The 12,665-nt window shown below is 43.5% G+C and overlaps 1 pseudogene; it reads right to left on the reverse strand.

Annotated features, from left to right (window-relative positions):
* Positions 1–289: 289 nt before the first annotated feature.
* On the reverse strand, positions 290–1,134 carry LOC124690494 (annotated as a pseudogene).
* Positions 1,135–12,665: the final 11,531 nt, after the last annotated feature.

Below are 12,665 nucleotides of genomic sequence, written 5' to 3' on the forward strand. Positions count from 1 at the left end.
AGATAATATATATGTATATAAATGTAAGTGTATATCAACATTACAAGACATAATAGTTCTAGCCGCGCAAGTGCGCGGGCCACCTGCTAGTTTTTTATGAAAGAAAAAGAAGACAAAAATCAGATCAGTACATTCTGCGCAGAAGTTTTTGGTAAAGGCCATTTTTGTGTATTTTCACTCGAAGAACTTCATAAGTTTGTTGCAAATCTCTACCAAAGAATGCCTACGTGACTATGTATCATAAGTTTATATTTACAGAGCTGGCAATTCCGGCTCATACACAACAGGTCTACATCTGAGCTCTCTGGGTTGTGCAGGCGATGTTAATAACCTGCTCAGCACCTGCTGATTCGCTGCCCGTGCCCCGGTAACAGGACGGAGTCGACCCCGACGGCCCTTGCCTCCCGAAGCTCCACAGCCTCTTGCGCGACCTCAGACTCGCTGAACCCGGCGTCTTGACCGCATCGCGCGGTGTCGACACCGTCCTCGACTCCGGAATATCGATCACCAGCACCGCAGTCGTGGCCAGGGCGGAAGGTCTCGGGCGGCCTCCGTAAGAGGTCACGGTCACCGCGGTGAGCGTCGCCTGGTCTGAAGCCCCTAGCACTAGCAGCGCACTGGCCGGCAGGTTTGCGGCGTAAGGCCCGTCAGTGTAGGCGCCTGCAGCGACGCGCCGGGCTTGGCGACGGTGACCCGGCAGAGCGGGCAGGTGGAGTGGGATGCCAGCCACTTATCGACGCACCGGGCGTGGAACCCGTGGCCGCACGGGGGCAAGAACCTCGCCACCTCCTCGTCCTTGAGCTCGGACAGGCACACCGCGCACTCCACTCGGTCCTCCGCGGCGGAGCCCTTCGGCGCCGCGCCGCGGTACACCGTGATGGGCAGCGAGCGCAACAGCTCAGGGTCGACGCCCTTGTCCCTGGCCCTCGAAGCCGCCAACACGCCGCTGCCGCCGCTCGGCAACATGCGGACGCTGCTGTTGATGCAGTACTGGATGCAATAGATCACGAGGCCGAGGATTACGAACAGCGCGAAGATGGTCGACGTGATGAGGATGACGCCGAGCGCCATGTTCCGCGAGGCGGGCGCGGAGACCGCCGGCGCTGCCGGCGCCAATCCCGACGACGAGTTCATGGCATTGGCTGCGGATGCGACCTGGACCCGTCGTTAGTTGTGGTATGGGATGAATGTTTAGGCTCAAGATGCGCTCGACGCCGTATAAATATGCAGGCGGCCCGGCAGTGCAGTTGGAATGGATGATCCGTGAAAGAAGCTGGAAGGCGCTTGATCTGTGTCGTCGGGCAAGTTACGACCCGGTTCTGTTTTCGGAGGGAGGAGTTTCTTTCTCTTGACGGGTCAACGGCGGCGGCATTTTATGACCCTGCTACGCGGCTGACGCCCTGTAGTTAATCAAATTGGACGGGCACAGTCTCGAGTTTGGACAGCGTCACTCGAGTATTACGCGTAATGTTCTGCCAAATCCGCGTGCATGGTCTGTTCCGGCAAAATCGACAGTGTATGTCCTGAAAAGCAAAAAAAAAAAAAGACAAAAGTGCTGATATTATTAACATTTAATATGAAATTTCGATATTTAAAATATTTTGTCGGACAAATCGCTTATCCGATTTATGAATCATTTTCATTGTTGGACTAGTCGCGACGACATCTTCAAAATTAGATCTCATGCTGATATGTTTCGACGGTATTATTTTGGAGCCAAAAGTTACCGACCTCTAACACATGAGTAATCCGGGCTATACAACCTAAGTTACCCACCGTGTAACATATAAGTTAGCCGTCATATAAACGGGCTGGTGGGGCGTTTCACATACATGTAGAAAAACTGTTGATTTTAGAATTCGATAATTGAAAAGGTTTTGAGCTCAAACCGTTTATTCAATTTAGGATAGGGTTTTCACAGTGATGGGATCTTCAAAACTAAATCCTTGTTGCTATTTTTGATGATCTTTTTCCAGGCATAAATATTACCCACATGTAACAGGTGATTTAAGCTTGCCAAGACAGATGTTGAACGGGTGAGAGATTCGCACGTACGCCGCCGGTTGCCTCATCGGCCGCGATGCGTGTTCTGTGACCATTCGGAGGAGATTATGTCACACATTCTTACATGGTGCTCGTTTTTGCGGATTATCTGGCATCAAGTCATATCCTGGATTCGATCTACTGTCGGACCTCCTTTTGTTAAAGAGGACTTCGTGGAGTGGTGGATGCTGGTGGTGCGATCCAACCCACGTCATATGCGCAAAGGAACCTCGTCGTTGATTATGCTCACGACTTGATAGGTTTGGAACCATAGGAACGCGATCGTCTTCAACAACGAGCTGCCTTTAGTGGTCTCCCTAGTCAACACGATCAAGGCTGAGCAAGAAATTCAAGCTCATAAAAGATCAAAGAACCAACGTATTAATTACAAGCAGGGGTTACTGACCTGACATTACATCAATCAACGAAAGCGATGTTGTGCTATTAGACAGCAAGATAGCAAAAGGCCTAAGAGATCAGGAGCATAACGGAGACGTCCTAGCCCATAGATTCCAGGGTTCCACCTGGGAACCCCAAGCTACTTGTCGATATCAACCTAGAAACCACCATCTGTTGGAGTGACTTCATCTGCAGTAGTCATGTAACAAGCTGAGTACATGGGCTCAACAAAGACTTAATACAACATTTTAGCAAAGCGGGTATGCGGGCTTTCTGTAGAGCTGTTTGGCATAAAACCAAATTTTCTTTGTTAAACAAGAGGGGGAAGAAGCTCGACTACTCATAACCTTTAAAAGGGAATAAGAGAGCGATATCAAAAGCTCTACTGATCATCATATTGTATCCACCAATCTTCACCATCTCGAACCACTATCCTCGGATCACCCCATCAACACCCCGGAGAAGGCATCTGTAAACACACATTGTTTGCCAAGTTTTACAATTAGGTTAAGGTTGTCTATGATCACAGAATCCATTCCCAAGTCGTCCATAATCGTGGACACGGCTTTTCGAAAACATTATAACCCTGCAGGGGTGCATAACTTTACCTACAAGTACCAACTAACTCTTAATGCCAATCTATTAGTTATCTTCCTTGGATAACCGATAGAGGGTGGTTGACTGATACGTCTCAAACGTATCTATAATTTCTTATGTTCCATGCTAGTTTTATGATAATACTCACATGTTTTATACACAATTTACATCATTATTATGCATTTTCCGGCACTAACCTATTAACGAGATGCCGAAGTGCCAGTTCCTGTTTTGTGCTGTTTTTGGTTTCAGAAATCCTACACAGGAAATATTTTCGGAATTGGACGAAACGAACGCCCAGGGTCTTATTTTTCCACGGAGATTCCAGAAGACCGAAGGAGATACGAAGTGGGGCCACGAGGTGGCGACACCACAAGGCGGCGCGGCCAAGGGGGGGCCCGCGCCGCCCTTTGGTGTGGGGCCCCCGTGCCTCTCCCGACTCTGCCCTTCCGCCTACTTATACTCTCCGTTGCGAAAACCCTATTACCGAGAGCCACGATACGGAAAAAGTTCCAGAGACGCCGCCGCCGCCAATCCCATCTCGGGGGATTCAGGAGATCGCCTCCGGCACCCTGCCGGAGAGGGGAATCATCTCCCAAAGGACTCTACATCACCATGATCGCCTCCGGACTGATGTGTGAGTAGTTCATCCTTGGACTATGGGTCCATAGCAGTAGCTAGATGGTTGTCTTCTCCTCATTGTGCTATCATGTTAGATCTTGTGAGCTGCCTATCATGATCAAGATCATCTATTTGTAATGCTACATGTTGCGTTTGTTGGGATCCGATGAATATGGAATACTATGTCAAGTTGATTATCAATCTATCATATATGTGTTGTTTATGTTCTTGCATGCTGTCCGTTGCTAGTAGAGGCTCTGGCCAAGTTGATACTTGTAACTCCAAGAGGGAGTATTTATGCTTGATAGTGGGTTCATCCCTCCATTGAATCTGGGATAGTGACAGAAAGTTCTAAGGTTGTGGATGTGCTGTTGCCACTAGGGATAAAACATCGATGCTTTGTCTAAGGATATTTGTGTTGATTACATTACGCACCATACTTAATGCAATTGTCCGTTGTTTGCAACTTAATACTTGGAAGGGTGCGGATGCTAACCCGAAGGTGGAATTTTAGGCATAGATGCATGCTGGATAGCGGTCTATGTACTTTGTCGTAATGCCCTGATTAAATCTCATAGTAGTCATCGTGATATGTATGTGCATTGTTATGCCCTCTCTATTTGTCAATTGCCCAAGCTGTAATTTGTTCACCCAACATGCTATTTCTTATTGGAGAGACACCACTAGTGAACTGTGGACCCCGGTCCATTCTTTTACATCTGAAATACAATCTACTGCAAACTCTGTTCTCTGTTGTTCTTCGCAAACAAACATCATTCTCCACACCATACGTTTAATCCTTTGTTTACAGCAAGCCGGTGAGATTGACAACCTCACTGTTAAGTTGGGGCAAAGTATTTTGATTGTGTTGTGCAGGTTCCACGTTGGCGCCGGAACCTCTGGTGTTGCGCTGCACTACACTCCTCCACCAACAACCTTCACGTGGCCTTCATCTCCTACTGGTTCGATAACCTTGGTTTCTTTCTGAGGGAAAACTTACTGCTGTGCGCATCACACCTTCCTCTTGAGGTTCCCAACGGACGTGTGCATCACGCACCATCAAGACTGTTTTCTGGCGCCGTTGTCGGGGAGATCAAGACACGCTGCAAGGGGAGTCTCCCACATCCAATCTCTTTACTTTGTTTTTGTCTTGCTTTACTTTATTTTATTTACTGCTTTGTTTGTTTTCTCTATATCAAAAATACAAAAAAATTAGTTACTTGCATTTACTTTATTTACTGTCTTGTTTGCGTTCTTATTATTGAAAACACAAAAAAATTAGTTACTTGCATTTACTTTATTTAGTTTACTTTATTTACTATTGCTAAAAATGAGTAATCCTGAAGTTAAAGTTCGTTCGTTTAAGCAACAAGGGGGAGAATGTTTTAAAAATGCTTGGTATAGAATTAGTGATGCTCATCATAGGTGCACTAAGAAACACTCCACTATTATCCTACTTAGGAACTTTTATGTTGGTATCTCTAGCTGGAATAGGTATGTTCTTGATACTCTTGCGGGAGGTAATTTCCTAGGCACTCCTGCTTTAGAAGCTAGTTGCATTATTGAGAGTCTAGTTGGAATACCACCTGTTAATGAAGCTAAAATTGAAATCTCTCTTGAAGATGTCATGAAAAAGTTGGAGGCTATAGAGAAAAATCTTCCAAGTGTTGAGACTAAATTGGGAATATTACTTGATAACACTGATAAACTTGATAAAACTCTAAGTGGAATTAATGAGAGAATTGCCGTTTTAGAAACTTGTGCTACTCATGATAATCGAACCCATAGGATTAGTGAACTTGAAGAAGCTATGGGAACCTTGGGTTCAACTTTTTCTTCTCTTAAGTTTAAGGAGAAAGCTTATGTGGGTAAGGAGCAAAAGTTCATGTATGTCTCTAAGGTGCCTAAGCCAAAAAACTATTATAGGCCTAAAATTGACAAAGCCCTTAGCACCACTATGGATGATGGAGCATCTAAGATACCTATTGTGAAAAATTGTGAAAGTTATGATGTTGATGCTTCATCTCCTGATAATACTCGATTCACACTTTCTGCGCCTAGCTGAAAGGCGTTAAAGAAAAGCGCTTATGGGAGACAACCCATTATTTTACTTCTGCACTTTTGTTTTATATTTGAGTCTTGGAAGTTGTTGCTACTGTAGCAACCTCTCCTTATCTTTACTTTATTGCATTTTTGTGCCAAGTAAAGTCTTTGATAGTAAGGTTAATACTAGATTTGGATTACTGCGCAGAAACAGATTTCTTGCTGTCACGAATTTGAGTAAACCTCTCTGTAGGTAACTAAGAAAAATCTGCCAATTTTCGTGTGTGATCCTCAGATATGTCCGCAACTTTCATTCAATTTGAGCTTTTTCATCTGAGCAAGTTAAGTGCTCCTGAAAAATTCGTCTTTACGGACTGTTCTGTTTTGACAGATTCTGCCTTTTATTTCGCATTGCCTCTTTTGCTATGTTGAATGGATTTCTTTGTTCCATTAACTTTAAGTAGCTTTGTGCAATGTCCAGAAGTGTTAAGAATGATTATGTCACCTATGAATATGTGAATTTTTGATTATGCAATAACCCTCTAATGAGTTTGTTTTGAGTTTGGTGTGGAGGAAGTTTTCAAGGATCAAGAGAGGAGGATGATACAATATGATCAAGAAGAGTGAAAAGTCTAAGCTTGGGGATGCCCCCGTGGTTCATCCCTGCATATTTCAAGAAGACTCAAGCATCTAAGCTTCGGGATGCCCAAGGCATCCCCTTCTTTGTCGACAACTTATCAGGTCACCTCTAGTGAAACTATATTTTTATTTCGTCACATCTTATGTGCTTTACTTGGAGCGTCTGTTTGTTTTTGTTTTTGTTTTTGTTTTTGTTTTTGTTTGAATAAAATCGGATCCTAGCATTCCTTGTGTGGGGGAGAGACACGCTCCGCTCGTTCATATGAACACTGGTGTTCTTAGCTTTACTTTTAATGTTCATGGCGAAGGTTGAAACTGCTTCGTTCATTGTTATATGGTTGGAAACAGAAAATGCTTCATGTGGTAATTGGTATAGTGTCTTGAATAATTTGATACTTGGCAATTGTTGTGCTCAAATAGATCATGTTTAAGCTCTTGCATCATGTACTTTGTACCCATTAATGAAGAACTACCATAGAGCTTGTTGAAATTTGGTTTGCATGATTGGTCTCTCTAAATCTAGATATTTTCTGGTGAAGTGTTTGAACAACAAGGAGATAGTGTAGAGTCTTATAATGCTTGCAATATGTTCTTATGTAAGTTTTGCTGTACCGGTTCATACTTGTGTTTGCTTCAAACAACCTTGCTAGCCAAAGCCTTGTACCGAGAGGGAATACTTCTCGTGCATCCAAATCCTTGAGCCAAAAACTATGCCATTTGTGTCCACCATACCTACCTACTACGTGGTATTTCTCTGCCGTTCCAAAGTAAATTACTTGAGTGCTACCTTTTAAAAAAAATCATTCCTTGTCTTTGCAATACATAGCTCATGGGAAAATAGCCTTAAAAACTAATATGTAGCTTATGTGTCTTATTCCTTATAAGTTGCTTGTTGAGCGGTAACCATGTTTCTGGGGACGCCATCAACTATTACACCTTTGTTGAATATCATGTGAGCTGCTATGCATGTTCGTCTTGTCTGAAGTAAGGGTGATTTATCATGATCAAATGGTTTGAGTATGCATATTGTTAGAGAAGAACATTGGGCCGCTAACTAAAGCCATGAATCATGGTGGAAGTTTCAGTTTGGACATTAATCCTCAAATCTCTTATAAGAATATTATCTGTTGTTGAATGCTTATGCATTAAAGAGGAGTCCATTATCTGTTGTCTATGTTGTCCCGGTATGGATGTACTTAGTTGAGATCTATCAAAAACGAGAAATCAAATGCGATCTATCTCCTTGGACCTTTGTACAGGCGGCATAGAGGTACCCCTTTGTGACACTTGGTTGAAACATATGTTATGCAATGATAATCCATGTAAATCCAAACTAATTAGGACAAGGTGCGAGCACTATTGGTACTCTATGCATGAGGCTTGCAACTTATAGGATGTCTTATGCATAACACATATGAATTATTACTACCGTTGACAAAATTGGTTCTATGTTTTCAAAATGAAAAGCTCTAGCACAAAAACAGTAATCCATGCTTCCCTCTGCGAAGGGACCATTCTTTTACTTTATGTTGAGTCAGTTCACCTACTTCTTTCTATCTTAGGAGCAAACACTTGAGTCAACTGTGTGCATTGATTCCTACATACTTGCTTATTTGCATTCATCATATTACTTTGTGTTGACAATTATCCATGAGATATATCCATGAGATAAACATGTTGAAGTTGAAAGCAACCGCTGAAACTTATATCTTCCTTTGTGTTGCCTCAAAACTTTCTACTAAGAATCTATTGCTTTATGAGTTAACTCCTGTGCAAGTCTTATAGATGCTTGTCTTGAAAGTACTATTCATGAAAAGTCTTTGCTATATGATTCAGTTGTTTAAGTCATTGTCTTTACCATTGCTTCGAATCACTTCATTCATCTCATATGCTTTACAATAGTATTGATCAAGATTATGATAGCATGTCACTTCAGAAATTATCCTTGTTATCGTTTACCTACTCGAGGGCGAGTAGGAACTAAGCTTGGGGATGCTTGATACGTCTCAAACGTATCTATAATTTCTTATGTTCCATGCTAGTTTTATGATAATACTCACATGTTTTATACACACTTTACATCATTATTATGCATTTTCCGGCACTAACCTATTAACGAGATGCCGAAGTGCCAGTTCCTGTTTTGTGCTGTTTTTGGTTTCAGAAATCCTACAAAGGAAATATTCTCGGAATTGGACGAAACGAAAGCCCAGAGTCTTATTTTTCCACGGAGCTTCCAGAAGACCAAAGGAGATAAGAAGTGGTGCCACGAGGTGGTGACACCACAAGGCGGCGCGGCCAAGGGGGGGCCGCGCCACCCTATGGTGTGGGGCCCCCGTGCCTCTCCCGACTCTGCCCTTCCGCCTACTTATACTCTCCGTCGCGAAAACCCTATTACCGAGAGCCACGATACGGAAAAAGTTCCAGAGATGCCGCCGCCGCCAATCCCATCTCGGGGGATTCAGGAGATCGCCTCCGGCACCCTGCCGGAGAGGGGAATCATCTCCCGAAGGACTCTACATCACCATGATCGCCTCCGGACTGATGTGTGAGTAGTTCATCCTTGGACTATGGGTCCATAGCAGTAGCTAGATGGTTGTCTTCTCCTCATTGTGCTATCATGTTAGATCTTGTGAGCTGCCTATCATGATCAAGATCATCTATTTGTAATGCTACATGTTGTGTTTGTTGGGATCCGATGAATATGGAATACAATGTCAAGTTGATTATTGATCTATCATATATGTGTCGTTTATGTTCTTGCATGCTCTCCGTTGCTAGTAGAGGTTCTGGCCAAGTTGATACTTGTGACTCCAAGAGGGAGTATTTATGCTCGATAGTGGGTTCATGCCTCCATTGAATCTGGGACAGTGACAGAAAGTTCTAAGGTTGTGGATGTGCTTGTTGCCACTAGGGATAAAACATCAATGCTTTGTCTAAGGATATTTGTGTTGATTACATTACGCACCATACTTAATGCAATTGTCTGTTGTTTGCAACTTAATACTGGAAGGGGTGCGGATGCTAACCCGAAGGTGGACTTTTTAGGCATAGATGCATGCTGGATAGCGGTCTATGTACTTTGTCGTAATGCTCTGATTAAATCTCATAGTAGTCATCGTGATATGTATGTGCATTGTTATGCCCTCTCTATTTGTCAATTGGCCAACTGTAATTTGTTCACCCAACATGCTATTTCTTATTGGAGAGACACCACTAGTGAACTGTGGACCCCGGTCCATTCTTTTTCATCTGGAATACAATCTACTGCAAACTCTGTTCTCTGTTGTTCTTCGCAAACAAACATCATTCTCCACACCATACGTTTAATCCTTTGTTTACAGCAAGCCGGTGAGATTGACAACCTCACTGTTAAGTTGGGGCAAAGTATTTTGATTGTGTTGTGCAGGTTCCACGTTGGCACCGGAATCCCCGGTGTTGCGCCGCACTACACTCCTCCACCAACAACCTTCACGTGGCCTTCATCTCCTACTGGTTCGATAACCTTGGTTTCTTTCTGAGGGAAAACTTACTGCTGTGCGCATCACACCTTCCTCTTGGGGTTCCCAACGGACGTGTGCATCACGCGCCATCATTGACCACGACCTTTACCTTACTGTCGCCTAAACCATGGGTCACTTGATAAGTATTGTGCCGCCGTAACGGGTCAAGTACCGAAGTCGGTCCTTAAGGATGTGAGCCGGGGTGGGTTTCCCCAGAGACCGCAGCCTCTAGCCACCACGACCACGCTTACCTACCTGCTATGCACCTTTCCCCCCGAATAGAATGCAATGCATATGTCCAAATAACTCTCAAACTATGTGCCTCATGGAATCGAAAAGGCAAGTTAGTAAGCCGAGAAGGTACCATAATAGGGACTCGTGTGGTTGTACGCTCAGTCTTGGCTCAAGAGGCAAGAACTCGGATCCTAGGCTCGGCAGAAATGAAACAACCCACCACATCCCACTTTGGCCTCTCGTCTGAGCCTTTAGTCATGTTTAACCAACATCTCTATACTTACCACATCAACCTATCATGCTAGTTTCATTTCATTGTAAGGCTCCAGTCCAAAGACCGGAGTAGTAGTGTAACGAACTAAACATGACTAAGCATAAATATATAGACTCTAGCGTCTAGCAACACACACATGCCAAACCTAGTTATGGTAGGAGCAGTGGATCAGGGATTTGAGGTTACAAGGATGGAGCATGCAACAAATAAAATAACTCTACCTATCGATAAAAGATGTTAGGGCTTTCCTGGTCAGTGATAACCATATATGTAACTTCATATATCTTCTCCATGAATTTCTCGTCGATGGACAAGTATTGATCTTCGGTGTTGTGAATCTTCATCGTCTTGGGCACGTGTTCTATCGATCGCGAAGAGGCAAACACCAGAAAAGTAAAATAACAATCAATACATGGCATCGATGCAATGCGCATAGAAGAATGATGATATGGCATCTTTAAAGGTATTGAAAACATTCCTATAGCAAGATCTCATCAATTTAAATAGGTTTGGAATGCATAATAACTTGAAATTCCATAAACCCCATAATTAAAGAAGAGGGTTTCATTTGTTCTCCTATTAAAGTCAGGGTTGAAAGTTGTTTAGCAACGCATAATTTTGGTACCAAAGTGTAGATCTCATTTTTCTCAAGATTTGATATATTATACACATTTTTATCATTTAAAAGAAATTAGTTATGAATTTTACAAGTTTTATTCAATTTCTATAATTCTAGAAAATAATAAAAATATGACAACCTGGACCCACTGTCAGGGTTTTATTAATTAATAAAACATTTATGAAATGATTAAAATTCTGACAAGGTGGACCCACATGTCATATATTTAAGAAATACAGAAATGAAATGCAAAAAATATTAAAAGGGAGGATGACGTCATAATGACATCCGCATGACATCATCAGAGCCTCAACCTCCTAGGCCGTGTGGGGTCGAGGCGACCGAGTGGTGGTGGTGCCGAACGCTAATGGTCGTCGGAGCATCACCGGCGTCCATGTCCAGCGGCGGCGCAGGCAGACGCGCGACCCGGGGGCAAACTAGAGAGAGGGAGAGAACGCGGAGGGTTTCAGAAGAACCGCCTGCTCACCAGGAGGAGGTAGGAGGCGACGACGGGGTCAGGCGAGGCCGAAATCGGCGATGAGAGGCGGATACCGGTGGCGGAGCTCGATCCGCCCTATTTCGGGATTCCCGGCAGGCGCATGTCGACGGAGACGATGGGGGATCGTGGAGAACCTTGTGGGCGACGCAGCGGAGGACAGAGCCGCGTAGAATGACGGGAACGGCCAGTGGCCAGAGCTAGGGTTTCGGCCCGCGCATGAAGAAGAGCAAGGGGAGAGGAAGAAGTGGGGGTAGGGTTCCTCCATGGCGGCGCAAGGGGCTTTAAAGGTGCTCGGGGGCGGCGGAGATGATCATGATGGCCGGCAGCATCGGGCGGCAGGGAGCGCTCCAGTGAGCAACTTCCAGCTGGAGGAAGAAAAAAAGAAGATATTTTCGAAAAACCCTGCCATTTTGGGAATTCTATGGAATTTTAAAAGCAGGGCTAAAATCAATTCTATTTTGCTATTTTGAACTATTTTGCAAACCCAAAAACACTCTGAACTTTATTGAAAATATTTAGTGTCCTTCCTAGTACATTAGAAGGTGCACATAGTTTTATTTTGACGTTTACAAACATCTGAACACATTCCAAATAGAGGTCGAAACTTTGGAGTTTATGGTTTCCACTTCATTTTAAAATGCAAATTTTCTTATTGCATTCATATGTTCCTCGTGATGCACAAATGAAAAGCTAATTAGGGTTAGCTAAAACAGGGATGTTAGAACTCTATCCTCATTACAAGAATCTCTTCCCCGAGATTCCTAAGGTAGGAAAAGAGGGACACAAAGGGAACAAGGTTACACCGGTATTCAACAATATTTTGGATCCCACGATGATCTTCATTGTTGAATAAGTTGATCCATGCCATCATAAATGAATGAAGATCTTCATTTTCTTCCTTCGAGGTCATTGTTTAGTACTCCAAACCAAAAAGGGAAAAAACGACGGATCTTCACGAAGATCGGTTATCTTATGGTCAACTCATGGAATGAGTGTTCAAAAACACCTCTTGAGATGATAAACATGAAACACATCAAAGTAACGGAGCAGAAAAAAGAAGCTTCAAATTGGTAGGCAATTTCTCCATGCTTAACAAGAATACGGTAAGATAAGGAGAATAGCAAGGAGCTTAACTACATTTAATATCATGATGATGCATTCCCAAAAAGAGGGTGACTCGAAAAAGCACAAAGA

Source organism: Lolium rigidum, chromosome 2 (assembly GCF_022539505.1).
Source record: "Lolium rigidum isolate FL_2022 chromosome 2, APGP_CSIRO_Lrig_0.1, whole genome shotgun sequence".
Lineage (NCBI taxonomy): Eukaryota > Viridiplantae > Streptophyta > Magnoliopsida > Poales > Poaceae > Lolium > Lolium rigidum.